Source organism: Acipenser ruthenus, chromosome 21, assembly GCF_902713425.1.
Source record: "Acipenser ruthenus chromosome 21, fAciRut3.2 maternal haplotype, whole genome shotgun sequence".
Lineage (NCBI taxonomy): Eukaryota > Metazoa > Chordata > Actinopteri > Acipenseriformes > Acipenseridae > Acipenser > Acipenser ruthenus.
The window spans coordinates 13,573,909-13,593,864 of NC_081209.1; the positions used below are offsets into that span (position 1 = coordinate 13,573,909).

The 19,956-nt window shown below is 43.4% G+C and overlaps 1 long non-coding RNA gene across 2 annotated transcripts; it reads left to right on the forward strand.

Moving 5' to 3' along the window:
- The first annotated feature begins 3,909 nt into the window (after window positions 1–3,909).
- On the forward strand, window positions 3,910–18,112 carry LOC117963079 (uncharacterized). 2 transcript variants are annotated; one of them, XR_004660616.2, is made up of 3 exons: window positions 3,925–4,837; window positions 6,985–7,101; window positions 18,046–18,112. It is a non-coding gene; the product is annotated as an uncharacterized LOC117963079 (long non-coding RNA). The 2 variants fall into 2 exon arrangements; XR_009308019.1 differs by lacking the exon at window positions 18,046–18,112 and having other exon boundaries at window positions 3,910–4,837; window positions 6,985–7,236.
- Window positions 18,113–19,956: the final 1,844 nt, after the last annotated feature.

Here is a 19,956-nt window from a genome sequence, read left to right on the forward strand (position 1 = left end):
CATTTCACGTGTAAATTGCCCTTCATGAGAAACCCCATGAATGTCGTCCCATTGGAACTTTTTCGACCTGAAAAAAGAAACAAGGACCTGGTGCCAGAAATGGAGATTAGATAAAGGGACATTCAGAACAGAAAATAGAAGGCACTTATTTTTTTACACAGACAATTGTGGGAGTCTGGAACCAACTCCCCAGTAATGTTGTTGAAGCTGACATCCTGGGATCCTTCAAGAAGCTGCTTGATGAGATTCTGGGATCAATAAGCTAGTAACAACCAAACGAGCAAAATGGTCCGAATGGCCTCCTCTCAATTGTAACCTTTGTTTTTATAAGTTGTTAAAACACAATACAAATTCTATCAAAAATTGTAGCTGCTAGACATCAAAATGTTATCAATAACATTATTCATCACGACCAGAAGGGCTTTATCAAAGGCAGATTTTCATCAGATAACGTTAGACAATTAATGAATGACCTTACAAATAATGAACTAGGATAACCCTGACCCTGCTACAGCTGTATCTATCGATGCTGAAAAAGCATTTGATTGAATATAATGGACATTTCTGTATAATACTTCAGTAAGGATGGGGTTTGGAGATAATTTTGTGAGCTGGATAAAGACACTATATTTATGCACATGTGCAGCAGTTCATACTGGAAGTTTTCTCTCAAGTCCATTTAATCTGTACAGAGGAACTAGACAGGGTTGTCCCATTTCACCTCTTTTATGAATTTAGCAATCAGACCTTTAGCAGAATTAATTCAGCAAACTGAAGGTATCCAGGGAATGCTACAGTATATGCAGCTGACATTATAGTTACTGGTAAGAACCCCAGTTCCTCCCTTCCATGCCTCATGGATATAATAAACTAATACAGTGATGTTTCAGGATATAAAGCACATTGGTTAAAATCAGAAGCTATCCCTCTGTCTAAAAATGTTTTTGTACTGAATATCAAAATGATCTATTCAGATGGCCTGCACAATGTATTAAATACTTGGGGATTTAAATTTCAACAAATATTAATGATACTGACAGATTTAATATGAATCCACTAATTGATTGTATTTTTCAGTAAATGTATATGGGGATATAAGAAAGCAAGGCTTAAAATCAGTAAACTGTTTGACAGTCATAATAGAGGAGGTATGAATATTCCATATCCATACAGGTATTATTTAGCTTATTAAGTTCGGCCTCTTAGAGATTGGTTTGTAAAATCAAGCAATCCATAAACTTGGTTTAAATTGCTGAAAGTATTGCCTCCCCCCTGTTTAAAAGACGTGCTGTTACATGGCCCTCCACCCGCTCTAAAGAAACACTTTATTTTCAAAAGATCATCCCTTCTTTTAAAGGACTGTAAAAATAATTTATTTCATTTCAGGAAAACCCAAACATGTTGTATAATAAGAAACCTTTATTTAATCTCACTTGGATTAAAAAAGCTTTTTTCCCCTTACATTAGAATTGTAGTGATTCAAAATGCGTTCTTTTTGTTAAAGTTCTGATGTGCCACCTTTGAATGTAAACATCAATCTCTCTTTCCTTCTTTCACCTGAAGAAGTCACCTTTGAGGTCTTGAAAGCTTGTGATTCATTATTGTTTAGTTAGTCCAATAAAAGGTATCACATCTCTTTCTCTTTGTCTATCATATCAAGATTTCCATTATACAAGAGTAGATGTTAAAACATCATGCTGATTTGAACTCGGCTCTCGCCAAGATAAGCACCAACTAAGACGTAGCTTTACAGTAAACTAATGTGATCCATCTGCATCTCCATCCATGTGTGCTTCCTTACATATGATGATGTAGATATCATTCTGCGTGGTGTTAATGGCTGAAGTGTAATGCTGGCTCCAGGGATCTTCTTATTTTGCCTCCCTAGCGCATCAGCACACACAACGGCTGCGATGCTGGCTCTGGGGATCAACCACAGTGCGGTCTCCCCAGCGCATCAGCATGACAACCGTCTGGACTGAGCTAAGTAGGGTACATCTCTGGGGTCTTCAAGTGGGCAGCTTCCATCCTCGGTGTTTTGTCGACTAGCCCACAACACCAAGAGGGCTCGACGGTGATTCTGGTGTCCTAGCATCACCCCCCTCCATCCCCCACTCAACTCAGCCCAGCTTACTTACCCGTACATCAGCGTTTCTTTCTTTCTATTGTGCTTGAGATCCCCAGCCAGAATCTTTCCGTCTCAACCACAGCCAGTTGCTGCTGCTCTCTGCTGCTTCAGATAAGTTCTTCACTGTGCGACGCAACTCTTGGCCTCTGAATCCAACGTCTCTGAGAAACCGGGTTGTAGAGTGTGCCACAAATCCTCGACAACCCACCTCCACTGGGTAAACCCGGACTCTCCATCCTCGCTGTTCCGCTTCAGCGGGTAGTTGAGCATGCTGGAGTTTCTTTCTCTCATACTCCTCTTCTACGGCATTCTCCCATGGCACTGTTAACACTACCAGGTGAACAAGACGTGCTGATCCAGACCACAAGACAATATCTGGTCGAAGATTAGTGGTAGCAATCTCAGGTGGAAAAATAAGCCATTGACCAACATCTGCCAGCATTTTCCAGTCTCTAGCAGCTTCCAGTTGTCCTGGGCGAGAACTGGTTTTAACACCTTTTCTTGGTGGTTGTTCTCCTGGGCGGAGGAATGTTGACTTTTGTGTGTAATGTTTTGATGGAACAGGTGGCAACTTATTGGTCATGTTACGCTTGTCTTCCAATGCTAAGGCCAAACATTGCAGCACCTGGTCATGGCACCAAGTAAACCGTCCTTGGCTAAGAGCCACCTTACATCCTGTCAAAATGTGCCTTAATGTTGCAGGTGATGAACACAAAGGACATGAGGGATCCTCTCCTACCCAGAGGTTTAGGTTCTGTGGTGATGGGAGAACATCATATGTTGACCTGATGAGGAAACTGATCCTGCTCTGTTCCATTGACCATAGGTCTTGCCAGCCAATCTTGCGTTGTTCCAGACTCTCCCATCTCATCCATTCCCCCTGCTTGGCCTGGGAAATGGCCTTTACGCACCTTATCCTCTCCTCCTGCTTTTGCACCTCGTTGACTACCAGCTTCCTCCAATTGAGCTGGGGCTGCCTTGTGCCATGTAGGAGGAGCTGAACTGAGACCCTCTTCCATGCTGAACTTGCCCCATGATATCACCAATTCAAAGGGCAGTCTTTGCATCCTCCACAACTTTCTTTGCTGCCCACTTTCTTCCAGTTTTCAACACAGGTGCTGCCTCCCTTACACATTTGTCGCGTGACTCTACTAATGTCATTTCCAGTGATACCTTGGCGCACTTAAACTCCTTGGTTAGAGCGGAGACTGGTAGCTGCAGTATTCCTTTACCATAGAGGCCCACTCTGCTGAGGCAGCGTGGAACTCCCAACCATGATGTAGGAACTGATTAAAGCTTCCAGCTTCTCTCGGTGCGAGCTCTACCATGTGGTACATGACCTTGAGTTTCGTTAGTGCCCTCGCCTACGCCTTGGGACGCATAACTCCAGTCACAGTCATCTACCACATGGTAGAGCCTGCATTGATTAATTAGTGTAGTCAAAATGGGAGAGAAAGTTAGGAACTCCAATAATTGCATCATCCTGGATTAATGTTCATTTTAATGCATAATTCTATTACTTTTAGCAAACAATATGTAATGCTAAACTGAAATCGCAAGCCCTTTGCTAAGTGTTACATTTGAAATATGTAATATACTTAACTAACAGTTTTATTAATGATTTGTTTTGCAAATATATATATATATATATTGTGAGGAAAGGGTAGTGTCGCCTTTAAGAAATGGCGGCGCTAGGGGAGAAACTACACAACCCAGAAACCCGAGTGCCTATTGACTGGGGGGGGGGGGGGGTTACTGGATTTATAAGGAAGCAGGGCAGAACCATCAGGGCGTTGTGTGATCGTGGGGAACACCGTCCTATTGTTCTGCAGAAAAGAAGCCTGCAAAGTCCAGTGTGTTGGTAGAACATCGTAAGGTAAAGTGATCGTTTGTATTTAGAATATAGTTGAGTATTTAGTTTAAATGGAGCGCGATTTTCCTCTTGTTAAGGTAGCCTTTTGTTTTGGTGAAAGTTTATTTATTTTTCTTTTGTCGTGTTGCTTGTCGAAGTTTATTTTTACTTCTCAGCAATTTAAAAGAGGCCCGCGGTGTTCCGCGCTGTGCGGTTGTGCGCCGTCACAACAGCAGGGTGTTTAGTTTTATGCTTTACAACCAGGAGGTGTATTGGTTATTCACGCGCTGCAGAGACAGTGAATAATAACCAGAAAGAACAGATTTATTAGACTGGAAGTGCAAGACATTGTTTATTGTAATACAGATTCAAGACACATTGCATATGGTTTACACAGGAAAAGTGGACACTTGTTTTTAGTTGGGACACAATTTGCTTCTGTGGACAACCAGGAGTTGGCTGCAGGGGTTCCTTCCCCACAGCCCGGATATAACTTGTTCTATCTTTGTTCACTTCTCTGGACGTCTGGGGTCATCTCAATTGTGTTCCTGGGCTTCTTCTTTAAAGGGGATCCATCCTGCGTTTACTTGTGTTACAGGACTACTCCAGCAGAGGGAGCCTGTCTTGGACTTACCTGTGTTACAGGTCTACTCCAGCAGAGGGAGTCTGTTGTATACTTACCTGTGTTACAGAGTTACTCCAGCAAGGGGAGCCAGCTCTGTGTTCATCTGTGTTATAGGACTACTCCAGCAGAAGGAGTCCATCCTGTACTTACCTGTGATCCAGGACAGCTCTAAGGAAGAGAGCTGGCCCTGTTCTTACCTGTGGACTGACTCACTTCGGCGGAAGGAATCTCGGTACTACTCTCCTGTCTCCACGTCTCCAGTGGCCAGTGTGGTTCGCTCCAGTGGACTCGGTCCCATCTAAGTGGATCATGCACAGGCCAAAGCCTGTAGAAGTGTAGTAGTCTTGAAGTAGCTTAGAGAGGGTTACTGAAGAAGTGAGTTAGTCAGTGGCCCGTACAGGGCATTAGCCTTTGGCAGAACTTGTTTATTGTGTAAATAAAATATACTTGCCTGCAAACGTATCGAGTCTGTGCCAGTGGTGGGAGCGGGAAACCAGTGATCAGCAGCACTACACGACGGGATCTGTTTTATATATATATATATATATATTCATATATAAAAAAATAATAATTATTGTATTACACACACACAGTGGTTTGCAGAAGTATTCACCCCCCTGCAAAGTTTTCACATTTTGTTGCCACCTGAGCGTACTCCACAACGCTTTCAAATTAGATTTTACATGTAGAATCTACACAAACTACTCCACATTGATAGTTAAGAAAAAATGCATATAGAATATAAATAAGTAAGATTTACAGAGAAAAACAGATTAATCTCAGTTGCATAAGTATTCAACCCCTTTGCTACTGCAGCCCTAACTCAGCTCAGGTGCAAATTATTTATTTGAAAGATCACAAAATTAGTGAAATGGTTTCAGCCTGTGTGTACTCAAAGTGGTTTAACTTGTAGATAATTTCCCTCGGGTCTATAAAGACTTTCAAGCTGCAACTCACATAGTGATTCAACAAAGCAACTGTGCAGACCAAGGAGCTTTCAAACAAGTCAGGGATAAAGTGGTAGAGAGGCACAGAGCAGGAGAAGGGTACAAGAAAATGTAGGTTTTTATTATCCCTCTCAGCACTGTGAAGTCCATCATTAAGAAGTGAAAGATGCATCATACTACCCAGATCAGGTCGCCCTCCCATACTGAGCAGACAGGCAAGCAGGAAACTGGTTCAGGATGTCACTCTGAAGCCAACAATGACCTTGAGAGATCTGCAAAGTTCTGTGTCTGAGATGGGAGTCAGTGTTCACACATCAACAATAAACCGGTCCCTACACAAAGCTGGCCTGTGTGGATGGGTGGCAATAAAGAAGCCATTACTCAAAAAGTCTAATCTTAAAGCACTTATGGAGTTTGCGAAAAAGCATGTAAATGATACTGCAGACATGTGGAAAAAGGTTTTGTGGTCAGGCGAGACAAAAATTTAACTTTTCAGTCTAAATTCCAAGCGTTACGTCTGGCGCAAGCCCAACACTGCACATCACCCAGTCAACACCATCCCAACTGTCAAGCATGGTGGTGGCAGCATCATGTTGTGGGGATGCTTCTCTTCAGCAGGGACTGGGAAGCTTGTCAGGATAGAGGTGAGAATGGATGGTACAAAGTACAGTCGAATCCTTGAGGAAAACGTGTTTGAGTCAGCCAAGTCTCTGAAACTGGGGAGGAAATTCACATTTCAGCAGGACAATAACCTGAAGCACAAAGCCAAAGCCACACTGGAGTGGTTGAACAAGAAGAGAATTAAAGTTCTTGAGTGGCCCAGTCCAAGTCCTGACTTGAATCCAATCGAAAATGTATGGCGAGACTTGAAGATTGCAGTCCATCGATGATCCCCAACAAACTTATCAGTACTGGAGCAATTTCCCCATGAAGAATGGGCAAATATTTCACCATCCTACTGTGCCAAGGTAGTAGAGACCTATCCAAAAGAACTCATAGCAGTAATTTCCGCAAAAGGTGCTTCTACCAAGTACTGAATTAAAGGGCTGAATACTTATGCATATAACAGTGTTTAGTTTAACCACTACAGCTTTGAATAAAAAAGGTTTGTTTGAAAAACTGTGCATACATTATGTGTAATTCAACAAAATGTGACATTATTGGTAGGGGGTGAATACTTCTGCAAACCACTGTATGTATGTCTTTAATGGGCTATATTCCAGCATATCTTGAATTGTTTTTCTTCACCACTTGAAACAGGCACATCTGTGTTTTGCTATGTTGGATTATCTTTGCAGCCCGATATAGTTTTTGCACTGTAACTTAGCAAGATGCAGCATTGTGAGTCACTGAGAGCACAGTAATAGGTGGATGAATCTTTCAGCTGTGATCCTGTAATTGTTAATGTTGTCGACATCTCTCTGGTTTTCAGCTCCATGGAAAAACGTGTGTCGAGACCGTCAGCTCGCTGTTCAGCATTGCTGACTGAATACCTCCTGATCAAAAACAGAGGAGGATTCGCCTCATCATGTTGGTACCAATAAAGATCGTAGGTGGAATAACTTGTCGTGTATTTACAAGTAATATGGACATCTCCTCCTTCCTGAACTTGTTTTTCAGACTCTTCCATTGTTAGTGTATTTCCAAGGACAAAATCTTAAATAAATAAAAGAATGCTTCAATACATCTAGTTTTTAAATAAACCACTTCATTGTCTTTTAAAAATAATAAAATAACAGAGTTTATTATTATTATTATTATTATTATTATTGCAAAAATATTTTTAAAGCAGAATTGAAACTTACCAATTACAAAAAGTACAATGAAACACACAGGTAACATTGCCTGCAGCCTTCATTGAGAATCAGCTTGCTTAGAAACTACAGACATGACACACAGACGGAGTATAGCTCCCCTGAAGGTGACTTGACTGTTGAGAATGAGCTGTATGTTCATACAGCTGGGCATCATGGGTAAACAGAGACATCCATTTCACATCATGTGACTGTTCTTGTCATCAGGAGGATTTATCTCAATACAGATTGGGTGAGCTGTGTCAGCTTTGCAGGGTATTGGAAGGTTCTGGAAACCAGAAGAATTCTGTAGAATGTAAACTTATTTTAAATAGAGCTGCACACACTGGGCTGATGAGCCAGGACTGATAGAGCTGCACACACTGGGCTGATGTTCCAGGACTGATAGAGCTGCAGACATTGGGCTGATGAGCCAGGACTGATAGAGCTGCACACACTGGGCTGATTAGTCTGTTAGTCATCCGTGATCAGGAGTGGGTTAGAGGAGTGAAACATGTGGATTATCCCTCCCTAACTGATATATATATAACTGATATACAGTATATAGGGCAGCAGTGTGGAGTAGTGGTTACGGCTTTGGACTCTTGACCGGAGGGTCGTGGGTTCAATCCAAGGTGGGTGACACTGCTGCTGTACCCTTGAGCAAGGTACTTTACCTAGATTGCTCCACTAAAAACCCAACTGCATAAATGGGTAATTGTATGTAAAAAATAATGTGATATCTTGTAACAATTGTAAGTTGCCCTGGTTAAGGGCATCTGCTAAGAAATAAATAATAATGATAATATATAGAAACAGACAGCACCACATACAGTTCTTAATTAGCACACTTTGTAACAAGGGACAAGCCACAATGTTTGTCTGCTTGACTAAGTTTATTATAGTTTTATTAACACAAGGCATCAATGAGCTCATCAATGGGACACTATGGGCTTCGTAGTATTACAGAACACACAGACCACTGACTGATCTAGGTGGTTAAGCTTTCCTGTTCAGTCATGCACTTTGGAGCTAAAACTAAATAAAACACACCACAACCGCCACTAGGGACTGTATTCTGCATCCTGGTTTAGATTTTGCACTAGATCAGCACTCGCATGCAGCACTGTGGGTCGAACAAAGCACAGTAGTATGTTGCCGAGTCGTCCAGCTTCGTACTGGCAATTGCTAAAGTTGTCACCTTGTCCCTGGTTTTTAACTGTGTGGAAAAACGTCTGTCCAGGTTAGTAGCACGGTGTTCAGAATTGTTCTCCCGCCTCTGAGTTAAATAGAGAGGGGGCTTCTCTTTGGAATGTTTATACCAGGCAAGAGCATAGTAGGTGAAACTTGTAGTGTATTTAAAAGTAAGCTGAACAGTTTCTCCCTCACGAACTGTCCTTGAATGATCATCTTGTGAAACTGCATTTCCAGAGACAAGATCTGAAATAAATAAGTAAACAAATAAATTAAACATCATGCTTTATTAATGATGAGACTGTATTTGACTGGACCATTATTATTATTATTATTATTATTATTATTATTATTATTATTAGATTAGAGGTAAATTAAGTAACAGAACAGAAACTACCAGTGGCAAGGACTAGCATTGCAAATTGAATGATCTTTGTTTGCAGTCTTGCAGAAGAATCAAACAGAAGAAACACAGAGATTCCCCTGTATCCCCTTTATATGAACATGAAGAAGTAATCTGCTCTGTCTATAAGCTTCCTTCTCATGTGGGTGTGGGGTTCATCTGTGACATATTATCAATGTTAATTTCACATTGTGTGATGATAAAAAAAGGTGATGACGAAAAGGATGCATCACACCCTCGCTTCCATTTGGTTTCCTGCCAAGGCAGAAAATGTCTTTGAAAAAATAACCAGTGCTATGATTTTATTCTCTTTACTCGGTGACATGGCTAATATCATGCACGTTTGTAGAATTAAAGGCAAATATAAACTAGGTGTAAAAAATAATCATTAATCACTAAGCAAGTATGGCAAGTTCTAACTATTAGAAGTGGTTTTTTTCTATTATTATTATTATTATTTTTATTTTGTTTTTATTTGTGGCACCTGGCTCTGGACTGTATTTATAGTGCATTGCCTGACCGTCAACCAAACTGTCACATCCTTACTTCCAAAAGTGACTGTATAAATGACTTGTCTATTCGTAGGATCTTTGGTCTTACACTGAGACACAGCGACATCTAGTGGTGTTCTTAGCCTTGCACATAGCACAACTTCTATTCGAGTCACAGGAAAACTGCAGCATTCACCAAACAACATCTGGTTCAGCTTGTATTCTTCCGTTGAAAAGACCATGTGCATTAATTCCTGCCAAACAGTTTCCTAGAAATCACTCCAAAGCTCCTTATTGTTTTCCCCATACTATCTGTGCAGCTTTGGTTGACAAAGAAATCCCAGTTTGAAGAACGAGTGAAGGGTACATCGACCCTTGAGTGTGTGATATAAGGAGCTTGCACGCTCACATTTGAGTGTGTGATATAAGGAGCTTGCACGCTCACACTTGAGTGCATGATATAAGGAGCCTGCACGATCACATTTGAGTGCATGATATAAGGAGCTTGCACGTTCACATTTGACTTGTTGTTTTATTAAAGTGCATTGTTTGGTGTTCATATCTGAATTGTGACACGACCCTTGTGTAATAATGTATTTTAAATGATTCTGGTATTTGAGGATATACAGTACACCATATTGTAGTGTTTCAAAAGTAATACTAATACCAGCAATGCATTGTTTTCCAGGACCAGCTTTCTCCCATGGTAATATTAAATCTTTAGCTAGCGTCATCATTGGGCCAGTTTACACGTGTGCTTTTTATTCACATGAAGCAGCCATGCCTGTGCTCATTGGGAAGAAAAGCTCATGAAAAGGCCCCAAAAAACGGTCGCAGTATTTTAATGGGAAAGTCTAATTTACGTGTTGAAATCAGCGCCAACTTACACATGGAAACACGAGTTTCTCATGAAAATGTTAATTAGCTTGTTCAAGTCCCTTCTTAATGCCACTATAAAAGTCACATGAGAATACCTAAGTTACCATGGTCCATGGATGGCAGCAGGTACGTTAATTTTTATTTTTTTGTATTATTATTATTATTATTATTATTATTATTATTATTATTATTATTGTTATTATTTCTTAGCAGAGGCTTTTATTCAGGGTGACAATTGTTACAAAATATCACAATACAGATAAGAGCCGTTATAAAATAGAATAAAGTCAATAGTAAACAAGAGCATGTTCAAATAGGAAAAAAATTTAAAAATACAGTAAATAATTAAGTTTGAAAGCGACTTCAACTTAGAGCAGTTAAACTTATAATAAAAATTTTTGCTTATAAAAGTAAATTCTATTAAGAGCAAGAAGTAATAAATGGATAAGAACGATTTCAAATAAGGGCAATTACAAACAACGTGAGCACGGTTACCTTTAAGAGTAAAATCAAGTACAAGATACAGAACATATAGTTCTAATTGAGAGCAGTAGTAGAATACAGTAAAGTGTGGAGCAGTTGTGAGTACAAGGTGATGCAAGTAGTGATACAATTGGGCGATACATATAGTCCAGTGTAGTCAAGTGTTGTGAGGTTTACAGATGCTGTCTGAACAGGTGTGTCTTGAGGAGGTGCCAGAAGTTGGTCAGTTCCACCACTGAGGGCCATGGCAGGAGATGAGGGGACCCAGGAACCGGGTGTAGAGAAAAACCAGGGGGGGTCCCAGGACTGAGCCTTGGGTGACACCTGTCGAAAGAGAGTAAGAGGCCGAGTGAGAGCCACGCCAGGACACCCGGTACATGTGATCGAAGAGGTAGGAGGAGAACCAGGCAAGAGTAGTGCCGGAGAGTCCCAGGACAGTGAGGGAGGACAGGAGAATAGAGTGGTTGACTGTGCAAAAGGCTTGGAGGGAGTTGAGCAGAGAATGTTTTGACAGCAGAGCAGAGAGCTGGTGAGGGTTTTAGAGAGGAAAGGGAGAAGGGAGGTAGGACATTAATTCTGGAGGGATGAGGGATCAAGTGAGTGTTTTTTTTTAATACTGGGTGATGAGAGAGGTGTTGAGAGTAGAGAAAATGAAAGGGAGTTGAGCAGGGGCAGCATCCTGTGGGGAGAGGGTCCAGAGCACATGTGGTTTGAATTTAAATCAAGGGAATTAATGTTAAAACTTTACAATGCATTAGTAAGACCTCATCTATAATATTGTGTTCAGTTCTGGTCACCTTGTTACAAAAGGGATATTGCTGCTCTAGAAAGAGGGCAAAGAAGAGCGACCAGATTTATCCCAGGTTTAAAAGGCATGTTGTATGCAGACAGGCTAAAAGAATTGAATCTATTCAGTCTTGAACAAAGAAGACTACACGGTGATCTGATTGAAGCATTCAAAATTGTAAAAGGTATTGACAATGTTGACCCAGGGGACTTTTTCGACCTGAAAAAAAGAAACAAGGACCAGGGGTCACAAATGGAGAATAGATAAAGGGGCATTCAGAACAGAAAATAGGTGGGATTTTTTTTACACAGAGAATTGTGAGGGTCTGGAACCAACTCCCAGGAATGTTGTTGAAGCTGACACCGTGGGATCCTTCAAGAAGCTGCTTGATAAGACAACCAAACGAGCAAGATGGGCCAAATGGCCTCCTCTCGTTTGTAAACTTTCTTATGTTCTTATGTTCTTATTCCAAGTGGCCTAAAGTCTTTCCTATGGGCTCAGTCACCTCCCAGGCCATAATTAACATTCTGGACACTCTCATCTCCCGCTGGGTGCTGCCTCAGGCCATCACCACAGATAACAGCCCACAGTTCATCTCTGCTGAACTTTCCACTTTCCTCAGCGACAAGGGGAGCAAGCACACCCGCACAGCCGTCTAACACCCTCAGGCTAACGGGGGGGTCGAGTGGTTTAACAGAGCCTTAAGAACGGCATTCAAACGCACCTGGCTGAAAGTTACGCATCTCAGACAGCTCTTCTCCAAACCCTACTTCACTACAGAGTGACCCGACACACCACCACATGGGTTTTGTCAGCACTGCTGAGGGCGAGAGCTACAACTGCCACTGGACAGGCCGCATCTCCCAACAGCTTGCTTTATATCCATACAGATGGTAAGCATGGGTGAAACAGAGACATTGTGTGATTACTTTTGTAATTAGTAGAACATACCTTCAATATCCAGTGCTGTTTCATGTTGTCTTCAATATCCAGTGTTGTTTCATGTTGTCTTCAATATCCAGTGCTGTTTCATGTTGTCTTCAATATCCAGTGTTGTTTCATGTTGTCTTCAATATCCAGTGTTGTTTCATGTTGTCTTCAATATCCAGTGCTTTTTCATGTTGTCTTCAATATCCAGTCCTGTTTCATGTTGTCCTTCAATACCCAGTGCTGTTACATGTTGTCTTCAATATCGAGTGCTGTTTCATGTTGTCTTCAATATCGAGTGCTGTTTCATGTTGTCTTCAATATCGAGTGCTGTTTCGTGTTGTCTTCAATATCCAGTGCTGTTTCATGTTGTCTTCAATATCCAGTGCTTTTTCATGTTGTCTTCAATATCCAGCTTCATATTTTCCTGGACTATGGTACTATTGAGACTTACATATTTTGGATCACGTCCGATTACTGTTACATAACAACATAAGAACATAAGAAAGTTTACAAACGAGAGGAGGCCATACGGCCCATCTTGCTCGTTTGATTGTTAGTTGATCCCAAAATTTGCTTATTGATCCCCGAATCTCATCAAGCAGCTTCTTGAAGGATCCCAGAGTGTCCGCTTCAACAACATTACTGGGGAGTTGGTTCCAGATTCCCACGATTCTCTGTGTAAAAAAGTACTTGCTATTTTCTGTTCTGAATGCCCCTTTATCTAATCTCCACTTGTGACCCCTGGTCCTTGTTTCTTTTTTCAGGTTAGAACCAGAAGATAAAAAATATACTAGATTTTCAGATTACATCCACAGAAATAATAAAATGCCAGAGGAAGATAGTTCTGAGGTATTTTTTATGTCTCATAAGGATAAATTTACCCCATTTCTTCTAGATGTTATCAACGATGCCTTTTTAATAAGGAACATGCTAAATCTATGCTAGCATATATGTCTTATTCTAAAACAGGATAATGGCCCTTCACAGTGTAGCAGCTAGCATCCTCGCTTCTCCAAACAGATTGCAAAATTCTATCAAAAATTGTAGCTGCTAGACGTCAAAAGCTTATCGATAACATTATTCATTACAACCATAAGTGCTTCATGAAAGGTAGATTTTCATGAGATCACGTTAGACAATTAATGACCTTACAAATACTGATGGTAAAATAGAAACAATTGTGGAATATGAAGTGGAGGCACACTGGCCATGCTTCCACTGTCCATTCTCTTATTTTACACACTGGCCATGCTTCCACTATCCATTCTCTTATTTTACACATAGTAATGTATTTTTCAGTAAATGTATATGGGGATATAAGAAAGCAAGGCTTAAAATCAGTAAACTGTATGACAGTCATAATAGAGGAGTGTGACAGGATGGACCGAGGTTTGAGACTCAGAGACAGTGTAAAGTTCAAAATAAAGATTTTTAATAAACAAAAATACAAAATAAACCAGCACAAGGGCCAAACAAAGAGATTTAAACACAAAATACAAACACAAAACAAAAACTTACAAAATAAAGTTTCCAGGCTGGGCGTTGCCTTCACTGGAACCAAAAACTTACAAAGACACAGCACAAACAAAACACTCCTCTTCTGGAACTCTCTTTCTCCTACTCTCTCCCCAACCAGGGCCTCTCCCCTGGCTTTATCCCCTGTGGCTGGAGCCCAATTATTCAATAATTGCCGATTAGTCAATTAGGGCTCCAGCCACATTCTCACATGTTTTTCTGGCAGGGAGGAATTTTAACCCCCTCCCTGCCAGTCCCAACCATGATCATAAAGACGGGGCAGTACCCCGTCACATATCCCCCCCCTTGTGCCAAGCACAACATGGCCTAAATGGCCACCTCCCCCCTCAGTCTCAGTCCCGGAAGAGGGGGAAGCACAGTGTCCATGGGGGTGGCCATGGTGGGACGTTCGGCACCACCCAATTCTTCGTGGCCAGCAGCTCCCTCTTCCGGGGCTCCGGCCACACACCATCTTGCCGCGAAAGTGCAGCTGGGGGAGCTGGTCTCCTGACCTCCCTCCCCCTCTTCATGGTCAGCAACTCCCCTCCGTGGGGCTCCGGCCACAGTGTAGCGACCCCAGGCGAAGCAGGATCCCTGGCAACCCCAGGCGACGCCAGCAGCAGCGGACCCTCGGGAGGCGACGGCAGCAGCAGCGGACCCTCGGGAGGCGACGGCAGCAGCAGCGGACCCTCGGGAGGCGGAGACGGGAACGGCGGCCCGGCTCCCTCTGGTGGCGGAGGCGGGAACGGCGGCCCGGGGCCCTCTGGTGGCGGAGGCGGGAACGGCGGCCCGGCTCCCTCTGGTGGCGGAGGCGGGAACGGCGGCCCGGCTCCCTCTGGTGGCGGAGGCGGGAACGGCGGCCCGGCTCCCTCTGGTGGCGGAGGCGGGAACGGCGGCCCGGCTCCCTCTGGTGGCGGAGGCGGGAACGGCGGCCCGGCTCCCTCTGGTGGCGGAGGCGGGAACGGCGGCCCGGCTCCCTCTGGTGGCGGAGGCGGGAACGGCGGCTCGTCTCCCTCTGCTGGCGGAGGCGGGAACGGCGGCTCGTCTCCCTCTGCTGGCGGAGGCGGGAACGGCGGCCCCTCTCCCTCTAGTGGCGGAGGCGGAAACAGCAACTTGTCTCCCTCTGCTGGCGGAGGCGGGAACAGCAACTCGTCTCCCTCTGCTGGCGGAGGCGGGAACAGCAACTCGTCTCCCTCTGCTGGCGGAGGCGGGAACAGCAACTCGTCTCCCTCTGCTGGCGGAGGCGGGAACAGCAACTCGTCTCCCTCTGCTGGCGGAGGCGGGAACAGCAACTCGTCTCCCTCTGCTGGCGGAGGCGGGAACAGCCTGTATTCTTCCCCTACAGGTCCCTTCAGCCCTAGGCCTGTGGGCTTCCCCTTCTCGGGCCGTGGACGCACCGACTCCTCCTGCTCGGGCCGTGGACGCACCGACTCCTCCTGCTCGGGCCGTGGACGCACCGACTCCTCCCTCTCGGGCCGTGGATGCACCGACTCCTCCCGCTCGGGCTCCTCCCCCTTGGGCTGTGGACGTTCGGGCTCCTCCCTCTCGGGCTGTGGACGTTCGGGCTCCTCCCTCTCGGGCTGTGGACGTTCGGGCTCCTCCCTCTCGGGCTGTAGATGTTCGGGCTCCTCCCTCTCGGGCTGTGTACATTCGGGCTCCCCCTCTCTGGGCGACGGCAGCGGCTCCCCCTCTCTGGGCGACGGCAGCGGCCCCCATTCTGGCTCTCGGGACGGCGGCTCCTCCCCTTCTGGCTCTCGGGATGGCGGCTCCTCCCCTTCCGGCTCTCGGGACGACGGCTCACCCCTCTCTGGCTCTCGGGACGGCAGCTCCTCCCCTTCTGGCTCTCGGGACGGCAGCTCCTCCCCTTCTGGCTCTCGGGACGGCGGCTCCTCCCCTTCTGGCTCTCGGGACGGCGGCTCACCCCTCTCTGGCTCTCGGGACGACGGCTCACCCCTCTCTGGCTCTCGGGACGACGGCTCCTCCCCTTCTGGCTCTCGGGACGACGGCTCCTCCCCTTCTGGCTCTCGGGACAGTGGCTCCTCCCCTTCTGGCTCTCGGGACAGCGGCTCCTCCCCTTCTGGCTCTCGGGACAGCGGCTCCTCCCCTTCTGGCTCTCGGGACAGCGGCTCCTCCCCTTCTGGCTCTCGGGACAGCGGCTCCTCCCCTTCTGGCTCTCGGGACAGCGGCTCCTCCCCTTCTGGCTCTCGGGACAACAACTCACCCCTCTCTGGCTCTCGGGACGACAGCTCCACCTTCTTTATTGGAATGATTGGGGCATCTCCCATATCTAACGCCAGGTAATTAACGACCATCAAGGCCAGCTCTGCGAAGGACGCCGGGTGATGCTGTTCCTCCCACTTTTCCCACCTCCCCCAATCTCGACACCACAGCGTGTTGATAACTATGGGGAGGTCGTGGAAGAGGTCCGCCTCAGGGTGCATCAACCAGTCCCATATTTCCTGGGATGGTGGTGAAGGCGGTGATGTAGGAAGTGGTGGGGTGGCTGCCGAGGACGGGGTTTGCAGCTGCTCCTGGTCCCGATTGTGGGGGCATCCTGCCCAGTTGTGGCCATCCACCTCACAGTACCCACACCAGTCAGCTGGTAGCCCATCTGGACAGGACCTCCACCGATGATCCTCCTTCCCGCACCAGGAGCACCAGGGGAAAAGACTGGCTGGGTCCTCCAGCTGGGGTGGCTGTTGTTGCAGCAGCCTACATTTCTTCGGCTGCTGCTTCTCCTGCCTTTGCCGCTGTCTGCTCTTCCCCATTTTCCAAAAAAAAAACCTCCCAAAATTCAAGAAAAAAAAAAAATACTGCTCTGAGCCTCCAGGTGGCGCTATCTCGTTTCTGACACCAACTGTGACAGGATGGACCGAGGTTTGAGACTCAGAGACAGTATAAAGTTCAAAATAAAGATTTTTAATAAACAAAAATACAAAATAAACCAGCACAAGGGCCAAACAAAGAGATTTAAACACAAAATACAAACACAAAACAAAAACTTACAAAATAAAGTTTCCAGGCTGGGCGTTGCCTTCACTGGAACCAAAAACTTACAAAGACACAGCACAAACAAAACACTCCTCTTCTGGAACTCTCTTTCTCCTACTCTCTCCCCAACCAGGGCCTCTCCCCTAGCTTTTATCCCCTGTGGCTGGAGCCCAATTATTCAATAATTGCCGATTAGTCAATTAGGGCTCCAGCCACATTCTCACATGTTTTCCTGGCAGGGAGGAATTTTAACCCCCTCCCTGCCAGTCCCAACCATGATCATAAAGACGGGGCAGTACCCCGTCACAAGGAGGTTTGAATATTCCTTTATTTAACCTCACTTGGATTAAAAAAAGCTTTTTCTTCCCCTTACATTAGAATTGTAGTGATTCAAAATGGGTTATTTAAGTTCTGATGCCTCCTTTGAATGTAAACATCAATCTCTCTTTCCTTCTTTCACCTGAAGAAGAGACCTTTGAGGTCTTGAAAGCTTCACAATCCTAATCTGACTAAACTGGAGATGTTTTTATTAAATCCATTTGTATCCAAGTTATACAAATGATTTAAACATAATTAGTGTAAAGTCACAATGTGTGAAAAAGGAATTCCAATAATTGCATCATCCTGGAATAATGTTAATTTTAATATGTTTAATATAATTATGTTATTTTTAGCAAACAATATGTAACTAACAGTTTAATTAAATATTTGTTTTGCAAATAAAAAATATATATACAGTATATATATATATATATATATATATATATATATATATATATATATATATATATATATATATATGTCTTTAGTGGGCTATATTCCAGCACAGTGGTTTCTCTTCACCACTTGAAACAGGCACATCTGTGTTTTGCTATGTTGGGTTATATTTGCAGGCTGATATGGTTTTTGCACGGTAACTTAACAAGATGCAGCATTGTGCTTAACTGAGAGCACAGTAATAGGTGGTCGAATCTTTCAGCTGTGATCCTGTAATTGTTAATGTTGTCGACGTCTCTCTGGTTTTCAGCTCCATGGAAAAACGTGTGTCTAGACCGTCAGCTCGCCTTTCATCATTGTCGCCCGAATACCTCCTGATCAAAAACAGAGGAGGATTCGCCTCATCATGTCGGTACCAATAAAGATCGTAGGTGGAATAACTTGTCGTGTATTTACAAGTAATATGGACATCTCCTCCTTCCTGAACTTGTTTTTCAGACTCTTCCATTGTTAGTGTATTTCCAAGGACAAAATCTTAAATAAATAAAAGATATGCTTCAATACATCTAGTGTTAAATAAAACACTTCACTGTCTTTTAAAAATAATAAAATAACAGGGTTTATTATTATTATTATTATTATTATTATTATTATTATTATTATTATTATTGCAAACAGATTTTTAAAGCAGAATTGAAACTTACCAATTACAAAAAGTACAATGAAACACACAGGTAACATTGCCTGCAGCCTTCGTTGAGGATCAGCTTGCTTAGAAACAACAGACATGACACACAGACGGAGTGTAGCTCCCCTGAAGATGACTTGACTATTGAGAATGAGCTGTATGTTCATACAGCTGGGCATCATGGGTAAACAGAGACATCCATTTCACATCATGTGACTGTTCTTGTCATCAGGAGGATTTATTCAGGAGGAAAAACGTCTGTCCAGGTTAGTAGCACGGTGTTCAGAATTGTCCTCCCGCCTCTGAGTTAAATAGAGAGGGGGCTTCTCTTTGGAATGTTTATACCAGGCAAGAGCATAGTAGGTGAAACTTGTAGTGTATTTACAAGTAAGCTGAACAGTTTCTCCCTCACGAACTGTCCTTGAATGATCATCTTGTGAAACTGCATTTCCAGAGACAAGATCTGAAATAAATAAGTAAACAAATAAATTAAACATCATGCTTTATTAATGATGAGACTGTATTTGACTGGACCATTATTATTATTATTATTATTATTATTATTATTATTATTATTATTATTATTATTATTATTATTATTATTATTATTATTAGTAGTAGATTAGAGGTAAATTAAGTAACAGAACAGAAATTACCAGTGGCAAGGACTAGCATTGCAAATTGAATGATCATTATTTGCAGTCTTGCAGAAGAATCAAACAGAAGAAACACAGAGATTCCCCTGTATCCTCTTTATATGAACATGAAGAAGTAATCTGCTCTGTCTATAAGCTTTCTTCTCATGTGGGTGTGGGGTTCATCTGTGACATATTGTCAATGTTAATTTCACATTGTGTGATGATAAAAAAAATGGTGATGACGAAAAGGATGCATCACACCCTCGCTTCCATTTGGTTTCCTGCCAAGGCAGAAAATGTCTTTGAAAAAATAACCAGTGCTATGATTTTATTCTCTTTACTCAGTGACATGGCTAATATCATGCACATTAGTAGAACTAAAGGCAAATATAAACTAGGTGTAAAAAAGAATCATTAATCACTAAGCAAGTATGGCAAGTTCTAACTATTAGAAGTGTTTTTTTTTCTATTATTATTATTATTATTATTTTTATTTTGTTTTTATTTGTGGCACCTGGCTCTGGACTGTATTTATAGTGCATTGCCTGACCGTCAGCCAATCTGTCACATCCTTACTTCCAAAAGTGACTGTATAAATGACTTGTCTATTCGTAGGATCTTTGGTCTTACACTGAGACACAGCGACATCTAGTGGTGTTTTTAGCCTTGCACATAGCACAACTTCTATTTGAGTCACAGGAAAACTGCAGCATTCACCAAACAACATCTGGTTCAGCTTGTATTCTTCCGTTGAAAAGACCATGTGCATTAATTCCTGCCAAACAGTTTCCTAGAAATCACTCCAAAGCTCCTTATTGTTTTCCCCATACTATCTGTGCAGCTTTGGTTGACAAAGAAATCCCAGTTTGAAGAACGAGTGAAGGGTACATCGACC